This window comes from Erythrolamprus reginae, chromosome 5 (assembly GCF_031021105.1).
Source record: "Erythrolamprus reginae isolate rEryReg1 chromosome 5, rEryReg1.hap1, whole genome shotgun sequence".
NCBI classification, from domain to species: domain Eukaryota; kingdom Metazoa; phylum Chordata; class Lepidosauria; order Squamata; family Dipsadidae; genus Erythrolamprus; species Erythrolamprus reginae.
In genome coordinates, this window is record NC_091954.1 from 80,468,787 (window position 1) to 80,489,228 (window position 20,442).

General features: G+C 37.8%; 1 long non-coding RNA gene across 1 annotated transcript in view; it reads right to left on the reverse strand.

Moving 5' to 3' along the window:
- Positions 1-8,966, reverse strand: part of LOC139168484 (uncharacterized) — a 52,809-nt gene extending 43,843 nt beyond the window's left edge. The window contains exon 1 of the long non-coding RNA XR_011559300.1: positions 8,786-8,966. This is a non-coding gene — a long non-coding RNA (uncharacterized lncRNA). The remainder of the gene's footprint in view (positions 1-8,785) is intronic.
- Positions 8,967-20,442: the final 11,476 nt, after the last annotated feature.

The window sequence follows — 20,442 nt, forward strand, 5'->3', positions numbered from 1 at the left end:
TATAAAAGTCCAATACACAATGAGGGTTTTGGTGGGTATATATCAATATACACATAGTAAAATACATGATGAAGGTTATAGAGGAGATACTCATAGTAAAATATATCTAAGAAATAATAGAAAAGAAGATATAGGAATAGAACATATCAATGAAAGAATAGAAGAAGAGATATAGGAATAGAGGAAAGGTATATAGGAGATATAGGAGAGCAATAGGATCCAGCAATTTCTGCAGGAGAAAGGTTGGGAATCCCCACATTTTGCCATGTGGACTTCATTCCCTGCTCCTTCAAAAATAGACTTGACTCCACAATCACAGATGAAAGCTGATGCTTCTTCATACAATGAACAGATTCATAGTATAAGATCAGTTGCTAATCTGCCAATTAATTATTACAGTGTTGCGCTGATCATTGAATACATTTTTACTTCTTGAAATAAATATATTTAAATATATAAAAGATAAATATCTTATTTATTTATTTATTTTATTTATTGGATTTATAGGCCGCCCCTCTCCGTAGACTCGGGGAGGCTAACAACAGTGATAAAAAATAGCATGTAACAATCAAATATTAAAACAACTAAAAAAAACCCTTATTATAAAACCAAATATATACACAAACATACCATGTGTAAATTGTAAAGGCCTAGGGGGAAAGAGTATCTCAGTTCCCCCATGCCTGATGACAGAGGCGGGTTTTAAGAAGCTTACAAAAGGCAAGGAGGGTGGGGGTAATTCTAATCTCTGGGGGGAGTTGGTTCCAGAGGAACGGGGCCGCCACAGAGAAGGCTCTTCCCCTGGGTCCCTCCAAACGGGATATTGCCTGTTCATAATACATTTTATCAATCTCTTATTGAGATTACAGACTACATGCACTGACTGACTCTCTCCTCTTTGACCATTCCTTATTATATACACACACAAAGTGTATACTTTTTATACTTTCATCAGACCAGTGAAGGCACAAAACTCTTATCAGATATCTGTAATTAACTGATTATGAATTAGTTCAGAGGCTTATGCAAATTAGTTCACAAAACAAAATTTATAAAAAAAATTCTTTTTTCATAATTCTTATTTTTAATTACAGTAGAAAAAGTGAATGCAAGAAGAAAAAAATTAAGAAAGGAAAAAAGATAAATAAACTGAATTATGTAAAGAAGTGATTTCCTATCTTCCATCACAAATAAAAATAAATTCGATAACTGCATTCTTCATGTTTTCTGTGCTTGGTTGTTTTCTTGTAGATGTTTCAATACCAAACTAGGTTAGATCCATAGATAGCAAGCAAAACTCTGAGGCAGGTAGATTAATCAAATAATAGCTTCGTTGGAAATATCATATTGACACATATTTGATGAAAACTGACTCTGTCCCTCACTTTTCACTAATTAAAAGTGAAAGTCATTCCCCAATCTCAAACATGGCCTGATCAAAGCAGTGGTTGCTGGTCTGGTGTCATCACTCCTCCTTCCTCCGGCCAAGTGTGAGAACGTTCTTGGTTCCCAAGAGAAAGTATTTTATTTTGACTAAACAACCTCAGCTATCTCTAGTTCTCACTCCCTATCCCTCAACTCTGATGTGGTAGGATTAACGTTCCAAGATGGCTTCAGCCAGGCCAGCTTCAGGGTTTATGGTTATATTATCAATACTAGAAAAGAATCAAATGTGTTCTCATTTTATATACTATTGGCCCTCCTGTCAGTGTTGATGAGAGTGGTCTCGGTGGTTCCTCAATTCAGCTGTTGTTTGTGGTTAGTCTGTTTTGCTAAAAAGCAAACTTCAAGGTACTTCCTTCATTGGGGTCTTGTTTGCTTCTTGATCATTAGTATACAGTGATACCTTGTCTTACAAACTTAATTGGTTCCAGGATGAGGTTCGTAAGGTGAAAAGTTCGTAAGACGAAATAATGTTTCCCATAGGAATCAATGTAAAAGCGAATAATGCGTACAAATCCTTCAGGAAAATCCCAAACTTTAGAAGAGAGGCGAACGGAGGGCAGGGAGGAGCAGTGAAAGGGGGCGGGTAGAAGAAGCAAGGCTAGGGGAAAGGGTGAGTGGGAAGAAAGAATACACCCTTTTCAAAATTCACCCTTTCATTACCTCTGCAAGCACTCCAGTTCTTCTTGATTTCTTAATGCAAACTCTTTCGCTCTCTCCAAGCCACCGCTCCCTTTTCTTTCTTCAAAATACACCCTTTCATTACCTCTGCAAGCACTCCAGTTCTCCTTGCTTTCTTAATGCAAGATCTTTCACTCTATCCAAGCTTCAAAAAAGAAAAAAAGAAACCCCTTCATCCCAGCAGTGGCAGCTTGTGTTCGTAAGGTGAAAAATAGTTCAGAAGAAGAGGCAAAAAAATCTTAAACACTGGGTTCGTATCTCGAAAAGTTCGTTAGAAGAGGCGTTCGTAAGATGAGGTACCAGTGTAAGGCTAATTTTTGTGTTAATTGCTGGTTATGTGGATATTGACTAATGATGATAAATGTTATATTTTTCCCTTATGGCTTTTTAAAATTGTCTCTTTTTAATGGTATGTGCCCATTAATGGCTGATTTGTCTGAGTGCTAGGTTTTCAGGAATTCCCTAGTATTTTTGGATTTGATCATGTTTATTCATATATTTATAAACCAGGGTGAAATCAAGCAGGTGCTGACAGGTTCTGAAGAATTGGTAGCGGAGATTTTGAGTAGTTCAGAGAACCAGCAAATACCATCTCTGTCTGGCCCCAAAGATGAGTGGAAATGAAGATTTTGCAATATCCTTCCCTTGCCACAATCACCAAGCCTCTCCCACCAAGCCATGCCCACAGAACCAGTAGTAAAAAAAATGGATTTAACCACTGTTATAAACTAACATATATTTATATATTAATAATATATGGTATATATTTATATTCTGATAGCCAGAATAGCAACTATTATAAACCCAATTCCTTACTAGCACTGATGTTTTCTAGTTTTGTAATAAAAGATCTGCAAAAAAACAATCAAACTTAGAGAATATCAAGGACTCTGCAGTTCAACTCTGAACTACAGATGCTCTCTTTTATCAGCAATCTGATAACTTCACACTATATAAAGTTGCAGTTAAATGTCTCTTCTATCCCTTATCTATGTACACCTGTGAATCAACTTTCCACAAATGTTACTAGTTACCAGGCACTAGGAAGTTCAGGAAACTGAACTTCAAACCTAAAAGCTACAGACTGGATTACAATGGTTTTATGTTATGACACCATACTAGGTACTGAACATCCTATACAGTTTTTTGGGTAAAAAGTACAGCGTTTTATGTTTAGGGGAGTTTGTTTTGTCACAAAAAATGTATAGAGTTACATACATATCCCCCAAGCCAGAGAACAAGGACTTCCAGACTTCAGTTGGAAGTTCTAGACACAATTTTTCTTTTAAAAATGTAGTAAACAATTTTTTACTTAATATATTATATATATTTTCCCCCCATTATTGCATAAAATGTTAAAACAAACATTATGCTTATGATTAGTGAGGTATAAAGATTTCCATTATTTGTGTTTAAAGTACCTCTGTTTTGACAGAGTGATTTACAATCCACCTTTAAGTACCGTATTTTTCGCTCCATAAGACGCAGTTTTTTTCCTCCCAAAGGAGGATGAAAAATCAGCGGCGTCTTATGGAGCGAAGATGCAGGCAGGGAGGGCGGGGGGGAGGCGCTGGAGCAGAGGGGGGGGCGTTATAGTCAACAAAAGTGTCCCGGACAGCCTCTGTCTCCCATCGCCGCCAAGGGGAGGTCTTCATCTGGAGACCGCCGCCTCTGTCGCCGGAGGAGCGTTAGCGGCTCAGAGCCTTTCCTGGAGCGCTCTGGACGCCCCTCTCAACGGCCCGGCTGCCAAAGCGAAAGCGCTGCCTGTTCGACATCTCCGTCCGATGCTGGCGCCTCTCTTCCTCCCTGCCTGCCAGCCCCTGCGCGCCCCAAACCCCCCGAACTCTCGCGGAAGGCAGTCCCCGTTTCCCCTCCCCCCCGCTTGCCAGCTCTCTCGTTGTTGTTTCTCCGGCGGTTCCGCTTCCAAGCAATCGTTTGCCGCTCCCCGCAAGCCGCAAGCACGAGATCCTGGGGGGAGGCGGCAGTCCTGCGCTTTGCACTGGGGAGGAGCAGCGGGGAACCAGGGCGGAGCCCTTCTTGACTCTGCCTCCCCCCCCTCGCTGCTGGGAAGTTCTATTTCTAAGGAGCTCCGGGAACCCAGGTGAGGCTTCTCATCTGAAACTTGTGGGAGAGGTTGGTGAGCAGAGCTCTCCTTGCAGGAGGAAGCCACCCCTCTGTGCTGAGAGGGAAGAAGGAACAATGTTCACCATCTCCCAGGACCACCAAGCCCCCTTCCAACAGCACATGCGAGGCTCCTGGACTGCCAGCTCTCAGCTTCTCATTTCTGCTTTCTCTCTTTCTCTCTTGCTCTTTCATTCTTTTTTCTTTCTCTTTCTTTCTCTTGCTTTCTCTCCTTCCTTCCTTCCATTTCTTTCATTCCCCCTCTATTTTTATTTCTCTTTCATTCTCTTTCTTTCTCTCTTTTTCTTTCTTTCTTGCTCTTTTTCTTTCTCTCTTTTACCTTCCCTTCCTCTATTTCTTCTTTTCTTTCTCCTTCCTACCTTCTTCCCTCCCTCCCTTCCTTCAGTCCTTCCTCTATTACTCTCCCCTTTCATAAGTTTCCTTGCTTCCTTCCTCTGTTCTGTCCCTTCCCCTTTCTTTCTTTCTTTCTTTCTTTTTTTCTTTCTCTCCCTCCATTTCTTGTTTTCCTTCTCCTTCCTACCTTCTTTCCTCCCTCACTCCCTTCTTTCACTCCTTCCTCTCTTACTCTCCCCTTTCATAAGTTTCCTTGCTTCCTTCCTCTGTTCTGTCCCTTCCCCTTTCTTTCTTTCTTTCTTTCTTTCTTTTTTTCTCTCCCTCCATTTCTTGCTTTCCTTCTCCTTCCTACCTTCTTCCCTCCCTCCCTTCTTTCACTCCTTCCTCTCTTACTCTCCCCTTTCATAAGTTTCCTTGCTTCCTTCCTCTGTTCTGTCCCTTCCCCTTTCTTTCTTTCTTTCTTTTTTTCTTTCTCTCCCTCCATTTCTTGCTTTCCTTCTCCTTCCTACCTTCTTTCCTCCCTCACTCCCTTCTTTCACTCCTTCCTCTCTTACTCTCCCCTTTCATAAGTTTCCTTGCTTCCTTCCTCTGTTCTGTCCCTTCCCCTTTCTTTCTTTCTTTCTTTTTTTCTTTCTCTCCCTCCATTTCTTGCTTTCCTTCTCCTTCCTACCTTCTTTCCTCCCTCACTCCCTTCTTTCACTCCTTCCTCTCTTACTCTCCCCTTTCATAAGTTTCCTTGCACCCTTCCTCTGTTCCTGTCCCTTCCCTCTTTCCTTCCTTCCTTCCCACCCTCCGTCCATTCATTCACCCATTCCTCTCTTGATCGCCCCTTTTACCCTTCCTTCCTTCCTTCCACCCTCCCTCCTTCCTTCATAGCTCGCCCTCGCCTTTCTTCCGTTCCTTCCAGATGGGAGTGCCCCCTCAAGACACCTGCCCGACTGCTGGTACCCTGTTTTTTCTCTCCCCTTGTCCTTTCCAGCTCACAAACATGACAACATAAAACACAACATGAATTGTCTGAACTGTCACTACACAGAATCACTCAGTGACAGTTTAACACATTCATGTACATGTATGTGGGGCTGTGCAACTTTAGGGCAACCCCACATACATGTACCGTACATGTAGTGTCCCATACAGCAACCAGCCCCCCCATATTCGAACCCATACAGTACCCAGCCCCCACAATAGTGTCCTATACAGTACCCAGCCCCCATATTAGTGTCTCATACAGTAGCCATCCCCCCACAAGTGTCTCATACAGTAGCCAGCCCCCCACAAGTGTCTCATACAGTAGCCAGCCCCCCACAAGTGTCTCATATAGTAACCAGCCCCCATATTAGTGTCCCATACAGTACCCAGCCCTCACAATAGTGCCTTGGGCAGATGGCAGCTCTTGATGACAGTTGTTTCATTACATTTTTGTTGTAGAACACTACCGTAGTCTCCTGCTGCATCCAATTTTACAAAGATGTCAAAGCAGAAAAGGCTAAGCTATAAAATCCCATTTAAACTGGAGGTAGTAAAATACGCCAAAGAACATGGAAACAGGGCAGCTGAAAGACAGTTTGGGCCACCTCCAACTGAAAAAATGATACGGGAATGGAGGAAACAGGAGGAAGCACTGCAAAAAGCAGATAAAAGCAAACACACTTTTCGTGGGCATACTGCAAAATGGCCACAGATAGATGTGGAAATGAAAGAGTGGATCATACATCACAGGAACAATGGATTATCAGTCTCCACGAAAATGATAAGATATGAAGCCAAGCGTCTTGCTGCAGAGAAAGGCATTGACGACTTTACTGGATCAGCATCATGGTGCTACAGGTTCATGAGAAGATCTGGCCTTGCTATGCGCACCAAAACTAGAATTGCGCAAAAAATGCCTAAAGAATATGAATCCAAGATTCTGTCTTTCCATAAATTTGTTATTGATGCAAGAAAGAAAAATGGCTTTGAAATAGGGCAGATTGGAAATATGGATGAAGTCCCATTAACCTTTGATGTTCCATCAAACAGGACTGTTGATGTGAAAGGTGCAAAAACTGTAACTGTGAAGACCTCAGGACATGAGAAAACCCATTATACTGTTGTGTTGTCCTGCTGCGCGGATGGCACCAAGTTGCCTCCAATGATAATTTTCAAAAGAAAAACCATGCCGAAAGAGGTGATCCCACGTGGAGTTATTGTCCATGTTCATGAGAAAGGATGGATGGATGAAGGTGGAATGAAAATATGGATAGAAAAAGTGTGGTCCAAACGCCCTGGAGGGCTTCTGAAGAAACCTGCCCTACTAGTACTTGACCAGTTTAGGGCACATATCAGTGACAACACAAAAAAAATCTTTAAATTAGCAAAGACCCATCTAGCTGTCATTCCTGGGGGGCTTACTAGCCAGTTGCAACCTCTGGATGTTTCACTTAACAAGCCATTTAAAGTGTTCATGCGAGAGGAGTGGAACAAGTGGATGGCTGCTGGGAATCATGACCTGACACCCACTGGAAGAATGAAAAGGCCCACCATCACTCAAGTTTGTGAGTGGGTGAAAACGTCATGGCAAGCCGTGAAGGATGAAACGGTTGTAAGTTCCTTCAGGAAATGTGGCATCAGTAATGCCTTGGATGGTTCAGAGGATGATGTCCTTTATGAAGACCCTGACACCAGTGATAGTGAGCCACTGAGCGTGACAAGTTCGGACAGTTGTGAGGAATTTTTGGGATTTCCCAATGACTAGAGACCTTATCTTTTACAGTAATGATGGTTCTTAATGCTGCTGTTGGCTATTGTTCATGTTAAGTTATTCTGTTATTGTAATAAATATTTTAGCCCACTTTTTGGCTCAAAATATTTTTTTTCTATTTTCCTCCTCTAAAATCTAGGTGCGTCTTATCAGCAGGTGCGTCTTATAGAGCGAAAAATACGGTAACTCTTTTGTATTTGCTTTTTAGAATAAAAGTAATTATATATAAAGAGGAAATAATTTGTGTCTGCTAAAATTGAACACTCTCTCTAAATGGCTGCAGTTATTTTTATGAACCCAATAGTTGTTCCTAGAGCCATTTTTAATAATCACACTATTGATTTTCTGACATTTATATTAGGTTGGGTGGCAAAGAAACTGTTAATAGGATCAGTTGATTTATACCAACAAGAACTAGACATACATTTAATTAGATACATAAAAGAAAACACATATCTACTGCATTGGCTGACAAATCAAATGTTAAAATTGATATTAAAAGGAGATAAAACATGTTTTTCTATTGTACTTATTTTTAAATGTCCTTCCCCCAAGAAACTAACAAGCCATGCTATGCTTTCAACCCTATCCCAGTACTCTAATTCCTTAACTTAATGGACATGTTTTTGGGATATATGTGTATATATGATCTATTTACCGGTTGAGGAATATTGATATAAAACAGTGATTCTCAGCCATGCCTGTCTTGAAAATGTGTGGACTTTAACTATTAGAATTCCCTTAGCAGTTGAAGTCCACACATCTTCAAGTTGACAAACACTGATCTATATCAGTATTGTTTCCAGGTTGCCAAGATTGAAAAACACTGATATTACTTGTATGTTGCAAAACGTATCTCCAGTTTATCCAGTTTAGGAACTATGGACATTGTGTTTTAAATATATCTCGACAGTAGAAGATTAGGAAAGATTACATCAAACCAAACTTTTGCTTGGAGGTCCAGATAAATTTATATATAAAAAGATCTATTTATAACATTTTCTTTCACTGCTAAAATATTCCATAATGACATATTCTGAGCAATATACAAAACCAAATTGGAGAAATATTTGTAGAGCAACCTTAACACTAATATATCGCAAGTGTTAAATTTAATTGCTTATTGCATTTCCCTTTTTAACATCCAATAGACAAATAATATGCTGGATTCATATAAAGACAAGGCATCTCTATTTTAATGTAAAATGTCTGCTATCTACCACATTTGTTTCATTTATTTATGCTGTATCTTTTGGTTAAAAAAATCTGCTAGTTTAAAAAAAAATTGGAATCCAGGGTTATGTTTGGCTTAAAATAGCTAGTGCTATATTTATTTTATTTGGTTTTTTTATCCCGACCTTCTCTTTAGACTCAGGGTGGCTTACAACATGTTAACAATAGCACTTTTTTACAGAGCCAGCATATTGCCCCCATTTTACCCACCTCAGAAGGATGGAAAGCTAAGTCAACCTGGAGCTGGTGATGAGATCTGAACCACTGCTTGAAGCTTTTAGTGGCCTGCAGTACTTCACTCAACCTGCTGCACCAGATTTAACTTTCTTATTTTCACAAAGGTAATGTAGTACAACTCACTGAGGAAAAGGAGTACAATTTTGTTGAGATTTGTTCCTGACTGGGAGAGACAATCAGAACATGGTTAATCAATGAATCCTGTCTGGTGACTCAGTCAGCCAATCATAGTGAAGTGCTTACTGAGCATGTCCAGAAAACTGAGGAAGTGGAAAGTCATGCTTTAGTCAGTTCTCCCTTATATTTTGTTGTGAAAACATTTCTTGCCATGGTTTTCTGTGAAAGAACATGTAGTATTGTAATAATCTTTTGTTATGTTTATAAAAAAGTAATCTGAATCAGCAAAATGCAGTCATTTGTGAAGCTTATGATTTATTTTGCTACCTACAAAGCAACAATTTTGACCTGATGTGTCACTTTGCAATCTTCTCTAGAAGCCTCTAGAAGCTGAAAGACATGATAGAGATTTTAGTGCATTGCAGAAACTTGGACTGGCTATTGAAAGTGCTGGGTGATGCTGCAGATAAGACATCGGTTTTGGGGGGGGGGGAACGTAATCAGAGGTTATATTTTACATTACTATTTTAAGGGATGTTTCTCTTGAACTTTCCTTGAAGTATCATCTCAAAGAGCTGTACAATATTAATACAAAAGCAAAAGCTTCCTAGAATATTCTATCATTCTTACTCCAGGAGCTTCACCGCATATCTCCCTACTTGATTTAGTTCTTTAGGCTCCTAAAATATTGAGATAGCATTATCATTAATATAGACTATAGATGGTGCTGCGGTTAGCTCTGCCCCAAGGAATGTGGAGGTGGATGTGGGGGAAACATCCACATGCCATAAGCCTGTTTTGCTCCTGACAGAATCTGCCAGCGAATTATCCTCTGACGAAGGAAGTGTGGGTGACATGGAAGAGGCGGTTTTGGCAGACAATTCAGGAGATCAATCATCTTTATTTTCGCTGGATTCAGATCAGGAATGTATGACTGACCCACGCATGCATAGAGTTATGCATAGGAGAGAACAACTTAAGAAATATTACAGGAGATAAGAGAGGCCACCTGTGTTTGGGTAGGGCTCCAGTAACTAGAGCTGCTGATAAAAATAGCAGCGTGCTGGCTTGGCTGTTGTAGTTTGTCAAGGTGAATTGTTGTTTCCTGATTGTATTCAAGACTGTGTTTGGATTCCTGGACTTTGGATTATACTTCATTGTGAGTGTTTATCACTGTTTGACCCAATTTCACAGTTACTGAGTTAATAATTGGACTTCGTTCTTGTACTGTATTTCAACTGTGCCTTGTTGCTACAAAAAATCCCTTTGAAGTTTAAAAGGGAGTTTTTTCTTCTCTTCTGTTGATAAAGAACATTTATTTTCCTTCTATCGTGTGTGTTTGCTTGGATTAATTAACCTGTAATTAAGGGCGGTTAGCACACACAGGCAGAACAGATGGTGCCTACTATGATGGTGGATAAGGCCATGACAGACCTGACAATCTGATCCTTCGTAAATTGTAGATAAATGACAGTACAATTTAAGGTACACTAAGAAATGGCCTTTTGTTAACATCTATCTTACAAGTGCTTGCATATTATGATAACAATCTTAACACCGAAAGATATTTTGGAACCTTCTGGGAACACATAGCAAAAGTGACTAAATAGCAACTGGAATTTCAAATCATATTCAGGTTATTCAAATATACGTCTAGTAGTTATATTGTGCATTTTTAAACAAGACTAAATTCAATTTTACCTTTTATTTTATAGAAGTACTTAATCCCCCACAAAGCAAATCATGGGGTCTTTAGGGGTTTTATCTTTATCAGTAAGATGAACAAATTCTCAAATATCTGCATGCAAAAGAAAATAAAACATGCTGGTTTTTTTAGTACAAAGTGAAATCCTTATTTGTATGGAGTTAAGAGATTTTTTTAAAAGGTTTTACATTTTTCATATCTTTATATTAGATGTGTTGCTAGATTTATTCTGACATTGTTTTCTTTTGTTATAATAATGATTTTTTTTTCAATATGGGGCATTGCACAATTCAGTGTTAATTGCTATTATAAAATGTCACTAATAAGTTAAATAAGTATAATTTCATTACATAAATCCTGATTAAATAAGCTTAAACATTGCTTAAAATGATTACTAATCTGCCTTCTGATGCATGCTGGGTAATTACACTAGTCCAAATTTCAAAGAACCTATATGCTCCAGTATAAAATTCAAGAAGTGAAACAAATGGGACTAAAATTAACTATAAACAAGATCAAAGCAATGCTATCAGGTACAACAAGCCTCAGAGCTAATGATATAGTGAAGTGATAGATACGTAGCTTCTGCCTTTTATAATAGAATAGAATAGAATAGAATTTTTATTGGCCAAGTGTGATTGGACACATAAGGAATTTGTCTTGGTGCATATGCTCTCAGCGTACATAAAATAAAATATACATTTGTCAAGAATCATGTGGTACAACACTTAATGATTGTCACAGGGGTCAAATAAGCAATGAAGAAGCAATATTAATAAAAATCTTAGGATATAAGCAACAAGTTACAGTCATACAGTCAACATGGGAGGAAATGGGTGAAAGGAATGATGAGAAAAACTAGTAGAATAGAAGTGCAGATTTAGTACAAAGTCTGACAGTGTTGAGGGAATTATTTGTTTAGTAGAGTGATGGCGTTCGGAAAAAAACTGTTCTTGTGTCTTGTTGTCTTGGTGTGCAGTGCTCTGTAGCGACGTTTTGAGGGCAGGAGTTGAAACAATTTGTGTCCAGAATGTGAGGGGTCAGTAAATAAATCATCAAATATCAAGGAATAGGCAGTCAAGAAATACATAAGAGACTAACATTGGTAGAGCAGCCCTGAAGGTCTTTAAAAAGATATTCAGATACCATGATATGTCTGTACCAACAGAGATTAGAACCCTGAAACCTGTAACACTTTATGGAAGCAAAAGTTGGACTTTGAAAAAAAAAAGTGTTGATGCTTTTCAACTTTGGTGTGGGAAGGGACTTTTGAGAATATCATAGACAGTCAGGAGAACAATGAAATGCATTATTGAAGCAATATGGCATTGTTGGGAGTATGCAACCTTTAATGCATAGATTGAAGAAGATAACTTAGTGTGCTGAATAAATACAGCAAATGAAGCACCAAGCCATATGCCAGGGATTACAGAACAAAATGGCAGGCTTCATAAAACATTAACTTGAAGCAGATAAATTGCTTAACAGAATGTGTGAATCAAGTTGCTTATCTGAAAGATTCTGAGGTTTCTTTCCAAATGTACACAAAAACTTGACCCTGTAATAAATCAGTGATGTTACTACTAACATGTTTCAAAATGAATGGACCAGGAAAAAAAGCTAAATAGATTCTTTTTATCCAATTTCAAAAATATCAATTAGAGCTCAGCTGCAGCTAAATTTTGTGTATTCTTACACAAAACACTTGTTTGATTAAATTACCATGTAATGTGAATATGATTCCTGAAATACTAATTGGACTATATTATAAATAATAACTCATTTTCTCTCCTCTTCAATAATCTAGAATAAGGGGCTTAATAGGGTTTTGAACTTTTATGTAAATCTACATAGATTGCAGGGCAAAAAAAGAAAAGCATGTAGGAAGAGACGGGAATTTAGGAAGTAGCTGGAACTACAACATGTTAAAGGTAACTAATTTCTTGATTGAATTAATGGAATTAATTGTTGGAATGCAAGTATGATATTTCTAATAAAAAATATCCCTATTATGAAAAAGGATTAAAGTGGTATCCATGAATGTGCAAATGTTGTTTGAATGCTGTTTCAGAACAACAGCTGGTAGATCCACATGTTTATTGGAGACACCCATAACATTAAATAATGCAAATGGTACTACCGGTAAGAAGCTTTGAATTATTTTAGAAGCTTTTCAACATTGCTTTTAAAAAACCAAAAACACATAATTTGGAGGAATTAGATTTAGATAATTACATTAATTCAAGAACAAAACTAGTGGAAATATAAACCTAAATATTTAACTAGTAGAAAAAAAGTAATTTTTAACACTGTGATTATTTAAAATTGAACGATGTTCTGTGTATGCTTTACTTGACATATAACAAATACAAATTTTCTGTAACTGCTACATTATTATGCAACAACTGTACAAACATGGAATACATTTTTAACAAGTGACAGTCAACCTTTGTGTTTATTGGTATCAAATACTGCTGAATCCACCGTGATTTATACTTTTCGGACTAAACAAGGAATCCTCAAACATTACATTTCATTTTCTCATTAAGGTGTACATATGATAGTGTTTTATATGCACTGAGTTTCAACCAGAGATGGTCCTAGGTACAAGAAATAGAAAAATAATTCTTTTTTTACAAGAAACAGAACATTTAAATGACTACATAATCACCTTGCATCTTCCAGTAGTTATAAGATTTTTTCTTTTAACTCAACTGTTATGGTTTAAAAGTCATTGATCTTATCAAATTGATCTTAAAAATGAGAATTTTGAAGATAAGCATAAGCATTTTATTCATCATATTGATGAAATATAAATAATTCTTAAACCATTTTATATCTTATTTTAAAATAACACATTTTAAAACTTATTGTTTTACATCTTAACTCCTCAATAACTTTCTCAATATTTATACTTTCAAGAGAATTTGGAAATATATTTTTATATATCCAATGCATATGATCTTTCCTTTAAAAAAAACTCTATAAAGTTACTGTTTGAAATGTCCTAAAAAGTTACTGCCACCACAGTCTGACTCATGATACATTTTAAATGTAAAATAAATCATTGAACAAAAAGTCAGCTATACATAAATAAGAATATACAGTTTAGTCCTCATATAAGGATTCAAGTAATGTTCCATTCAAAGATTATCTTGACAACAAACTGCAGTACCTGTACACTTATTTAGCCATTAACTCTATTCAGATTACTAATCACTAAACTCATTCAAGCAAGCTAGGGTTTAATTGTGTTCTCAACCTATTTTGCATGTGGCATTGATCCTGCCAAGAGCGTTCATGTCTTTAGACTCAACATATGAGGGCTCTAACTTTCCTTCACGATTGGATCTATATAGATTTTTGAGATAACATCATTAGCATATACATACAGAAAATGCTATCATATACTCTTTTACTAGAAAGAGAGCTGGTAAAATTGTTCTTCATCCTTCTAGCTCCATATTGCCCTTGCCTAAATCAGCTTATGCCTTTCTTGAGAGTTGGGAGCATGCCAAAGACAATTCTCTAAAGTCAATTCTGTCACAGCCCTGTCAGGTTTATTTTCTCAGATTTTTCTGAAATCTATATAAAGCCATCAGGCTACAAATAAAGGTGTCATTATCAAGCATAATCTTATTTTCAAGAATGCTTGAAAATCCACTGAACTAACTACTCATTTTCTATCAACCCTTCTCAAGCATTCTTGAAAATAAAAATTCCTTAAACTGAAGAATGATGACTTTATAGTTTTATTTTCCAATTTCAAATAACTAAAATTATTTATGAAACTTTTAAAAATACAATAGAGACCAATACAAGAGGACCTGAGTCTGAAGGAAAAGGGTTTTATATATAGGGTTAAACAGGCGTAAGCCTCTATGAATTATATATATGAACATACATAGATACATACATACATACATACATACACCCAGTAATGGGCAGCCAAAATTTTTACTGCCACACTGTGGGTTTGGCTTATTTTGTGGGTAAGGTTTGATGGTCATGTGACTGGGTAGGAGTGGTTTGCCAACCATGTGACCAGGTGGGAGTGGCTTGAATGATCATCATCGTTCAAGTGAACTGTTAAGTCCTCGACTTACAACCTCACCAGTGTCACTCGCTGGGGTGACAATTTGCTTCGCGTTTCCCACCCTCTATTTTCTGGGTCACCCCCCGCCTCAGGCTGGGTAGCTAGGCAAATGGGTGCCGATCAGCTGGTGAGAAAAGATGGGGGAGGAAAAGGATCTCAGTGCTGGTCTTCCTGCGGCTATCCGAGGAGGACAAGGAGGACGGGAGGACGGGATTTAAAAATATTGGAAAGCTGAGGGAGAGTCACAAGGTTATTATTGCTGCAAGATGCCTTTTCATCTCAGTTGCAGGCGGAGTGAGGGATTTGCAAGGGGGAAAAGAGGAGGGGGAAAAAAGAGAGGTGAGCTGAGACTGGTAATCCAGGAAGTGACTGACACCGGTCAGCTGGATCTGCTGCCCACCCCTGCATACACCTATACACCTGCCCACCCCTGCATACACCTATACATATACAGTACATATACAGTACATACATATACAGTACATACACATGTGTTTTAGTGATAATTATTTATGATGAACATGTGAATATTTACAGCAATTATTTTTTGTGTGGCAACCCTGAATGGTACTGTCTGCATTATAAATAAAAGCTTTATTGCAGAATTAATTGGATCATAGTTCATATCCTTTGTAGCTACAGTAGAAGATGTAGTTTCATCGATTTCTATAATTGTCATTTCTCTGTTCCAAAACTACTCCTGTAGTTCCAAAACTACTCTTTTCTGTGACCTAAGAAAATTGTGTTTTTCTTTATGTAGTGGATCTATTGAGGTAATACCATGCAACGGGGCATTACATCAATAGACCAACATGTGCAGCAACTTCGCTTTCTTCCTGAAGAGTAAGACTTTGTGAGAAATGTTGCCACTTTTTTCAGCAGTTATTTCTGCTGTGTACTTATGACTATGGATTGAATAATTCCCCCCCCCCCAAGTATGTGCAGGAAAATCATCAACTTCTATGGTCAGACATATGTAGATATTCTAAAACATTTGTTAAATAATATTGGTATGCAGTGAGGAGATTGGAGCTAAAAGGGTGCCTAGGAAGATCAGGAAGATTACTGAGAAGCCTGATGCACAGTTCTACACTTGCACAAAAGGGCAGACAGATCAAAAAATGTACATATGCTTCAATATACAGTGATCCCTCGATTATCGCGAGGGTTCCGTTCCAAGACCCCTCGCGATAATCGATTTTTCGCAATGTAGGATTGCGGAAGTAAAAACACCATCTGCGCATGTGCGCCTTTTTTTCTTCATGGCCGCGCATGCACAGATGGTGGAGTGGGGAGCGATGAAAGTGCGGAAGCCGACAGATTGCTTTGAATGTCGGCTGCCCCCGCCCCCCCAGCACCCGCTCGCCCGCCGTTCGCCCGCCGTTCGCCCGCCGTTCGCCCGGCCACCCACCGTTTGCTCGCTGCTCACCCGGCCACCCGGGTTCGGGGGGGGTGCTGGGAAGCCCCCCAGGCCGGCTGCGACCTTTTAAAACAGCCGCGCCGCTTCCCAGCTGAGTCCTGAAGCCAAACGCGGAAGTTCACCTTTGGCATTTGGCTTCAGGACTCAGCTGGGAAGCGGTGCGGCTGTTTTAAAAGGTCGCAGCCGGCCTGGGGGGCTTCCCAGCACCCCCCCGAACCCGGGTTGGGGGTTTGGGGGGGCTGGGAAGCCCCCCAGGCCGGCTGCGACCTTTCAAAACAGCCACGCCGCTTCCCAGCTGACTCCCGAAGCCAAACGCGGAAGTGGTTTTTTTTTAATTAATATTTTTTAAAAAATTGCGATATAGCGTTTCGCGAAGATCGAGATAGCGAAACTCGAGGGATCACTGTAATAGCAAGATTCTTTCAATGAATGCTAGCCATGAAAATGTCTTGGAGAATCTTTCCATATGATGCCCACCATCTGTAAGTCATCTGTAGGCATCTGACATCAGGTTTTGCATGATCTATCTCACTTCCACTGCTGAAGCAAAAAATAAAAAAAAGGTTGGGGGGAGATACAGGAAAGAAATCAAACTTTAATTTTAAAGAGGGTTTTAAATTGCAATTTAAGTTCCTTTATATTCACTGTATTAGAGTATCTTGATGCCAGAAGTTTTACTGGTTTATTTTAATTTATACAGATTCTAATCTCATATATGCAGCTTTGGGCAACTAACAATTTAAAAGCAAAATAGTAATAAAAAATAAATACAGCAGAAATAACATAAAATAATAGCTGAAAAGCCAGTTAGCATAACCAAATGAAGCAATGGCTCCGTTATGTTATAGGGACTTGATAACAAAGCCAAAAACCTAGCAGGGTCAGACCAAGACCAATTTTTTGGGGTATGTGGGGGGAATTAATTTATAAAGTGTGGCTCTAACACACTTTAGAATGTTTTGCTTCTTGGCCACGCCAATAGCTCTCTTTAGAGGTATCTAAAACATGAGTGATTTTGAGCAGGACCTCTTGATTCAGGATCAGGTGCAACTGGCATAGATCACAATGTTGCATTAATGCACTCTGACCATGGCTGCCACTTTAAGTAAGAGCCCTGAGTCCAGAAGATATCAAACCTGTCTATAAAATCTGTACACCATCTTGAATTGGAATTGGCATGGTTCATTGGCCTTGAGTTGAACAGTAAACAGTAAACCATTCATTCCTACTAGTGTTTTGGTGAAGCCCTTCATTTCCTATCCAGACCTCCATGGCCTTCACATACTGAAATAGGATTCCATGGTATTATTCATATGAACTTGTGTGCAAATACAGTATATAACTGGACCTATATATTTTGTCATGTGTGTAGTGAAAATTAGAGGGGAGACCCTTTGGAACCTGTATGCAATGAAATGTATGCTGTTTAGTGTACACTCAAAGTATCAATAAAGTTATTTTAAATCTAAGTCTTATCATTATACTGATAATAACTCAACCCAATCTGATGTTTCATGTAGAAAAAAAGCAGTAAAACCATACAGTACTCCCCATAACAGGACCCAAAGATTGGATTACTTCTCCCTATCAACTCTGAGTAAATTCAACCCAGAAAAAACAAAAAAAAACAAACCCACAACAGTTTGAATTTATTGAATAGCTTAAACTTACTAAATAAAGAACAGTTATAATAAAAAATAAGGGTTTCCATATGAGAGAAGGCATTAACATATACAGAAAACACTGTTTTTAGATAAAATTATATAAGATGAATTCAGGTGCTATGTGTTGCTAGCCGCCCCGAGTCCACAGAGAGGGGCGGCATACAAGTCCAATTAATAAAAATAATAATAATAAATAAATAGTTGGATACCAGGTTTTTCTAGAAACTGACTTGGATTCGGTATCTTATACCGTCTTTCATAATTGTTACATTATATCATTTTGTACTTGTTAAATGTAATAAATAAAAGCTTTGACTTATAAAAGTTTGCACATTTCATTATGTAATATTGGCCCTCACATACTGTAAGTTCTATTCTATTACAATTATCCTGCAGTTTATTTGGCACTGAAATGCCAGCCAGGCCTTCAGGGGAAGAACATTCCATAAGCAGGACATCATAGCCTTGGAGACCTTTATAACTACATATAATTCCAAAGGTCAGGACAAAGAGGGAAACACAATTTTTCAGTATGTTAATATAATTAGTCTCTTAATCCATGATCTCATATTCAAAGCAGTAACAATTATTTTTTAAAAGGGTGGGCTGCAGGAAACTTTCTTTGCTATCATCTAGTATGGTCTAAATTTTTGCTGCCCAGACATAGTAGTCCTAATAAATAGGATTGCTTTTCTTTTTTTCCCCCCTTTTATTTTCTTTTATTTTCCCTTCCCTTCTTTTTTCTCTTCTCTTCTCTTCCTCCCTCCCTCCTTTCCTCCTTTCTTTCCTCCTTTCTTTCCTCCTGTCTTTCTTTCTTTCTTTCTTTCTTTCTTTCTTTCTTTCTTTCTTTCTTTCTTTCAGCTCATAGGGCTATGACATAAGTTGCCTGCATGTTTTAAAAGGTAATATCCTCATTATGCTACTTTTGTCACATATTCAACATGCTCCAGAGGTAGTCTAAATACAAAGTATTGTTTTTCATCTTTCCCCAACACATTTTAGGATTATTTACTGAATTACACTGCCTCTTAATTCTACTGCCATGCTTTTCTATTGACTCAAAGCGTGGAGGAATGCATGCTACCGCAGCTGAAGAATGCATGCTTCTAAACTGAAGAAGCCCCTTAGGGTTGGATTTTGCCACTTTATTAGAGGAAATATTTCAGCATATCTGATCATACGTGGAAGTGAAACACCAGTGCCACACTAGATTGCCAGAATAAACTGATTCTGCTATCATGAGGCCTTCTCATATTTTCCCAGCAGCAATAACTGGTAAATCAGGAACCAATCCATGCTGACAAGCAGTAATAATGTGGTAGTTTGCAATGCTAAACTGTGCCCATCACAGCAATAGACATTCCGCTGTTGATTGATTAGAAAAGATCAAATTTGCTTTTCTTTCTTACCAAGTAGCCGATTAAAGCAATGCAGATATTTTCCCTCCCTGAGTGATCAGGCTATGTATACAAACATATCCTTTCATAACATCCATTTGAGTCAAATTCCTTAATTCTTAAGTGGCCTGGTACAATTCCCTATCCAGTTACCTAACCTTCAGATTCACAGTTGTTAAAATTGTATATTTGGTTTCCAGGATATTTGTAGTATAACTTGACTAATAATATAATTTAAGCTTCCTAGAGAGCTATAATTAATAAATTTCATGGACTCAATTGTAAAATGTGAAAGGACTCAATTGTAAAATGTGAATGATTGAACTTTCAATGTAAATAGAAAGTGCAATCAATTTAAAAATTGCTGTTTGAATGAAATCAATGTCTGAAAAGAATCAGAATAGAAAACAAATCTGCAAACTTATCATCTCTTATTTTCATGTTTGCAAAATAAAGCGACGATATGATAAAAGTGCAAGATATAATGTGGAAATAGCATTAAAAATGGTCTTGAAGTAGTAAGCATGTTTTTATAGTAAGAATTTAAATCAAATAGTTTTTAACCAATGTTCTATGAAAGCATGTAACAGCATCTCAAACAAATCATTGATAAATAACTAAATTTACCATTTACCATCTAAATTTACCATTCCTCTAATGTTTAAATCTGGTATTCTAATTAGACAAAAATATTTTAAAACTTTGAATTAAGTTCACTTGTCTTCTGTTTAAATCACATCAAGTATGAAATATTATTCAAATCTTGGTCTCTTTCCCCCCCTTTTCAAGTCCCATAATAAGCTTGAATTTTACTGATTGATTCAGCAGATATTTCTGGGTAACAGTTTTAATTACCAGATAACCTTGAATGTTAAACAGATAATTAACAACATGTAATTCTTAGCCATTGATTAGAAAAGAAGAGTAATATCTAAACAAGTCATTAGATTGCTTCATTATTTCAAAAGATTGGCAATCCCTTAGGAAGGAAAAAAGTATTCAGATTAAATTTGGAAATTAGTGTGCTTTCCTTTTATATAATAAGTCATGGGCTTCCTATACTTTCTAACTATCTTTGCCATTTAAGCAAACCTATCCTGCTAGATAAATAATAGATAAACACTGAGTCAGACGAAGTGGCTATTTTTGCTTTTCTATCTATGGGAAGCCCCTTCTCTTTTAAAGTAGTCTTATCTTAACCCCATTCAGATATTATCAATATGAAGCATTC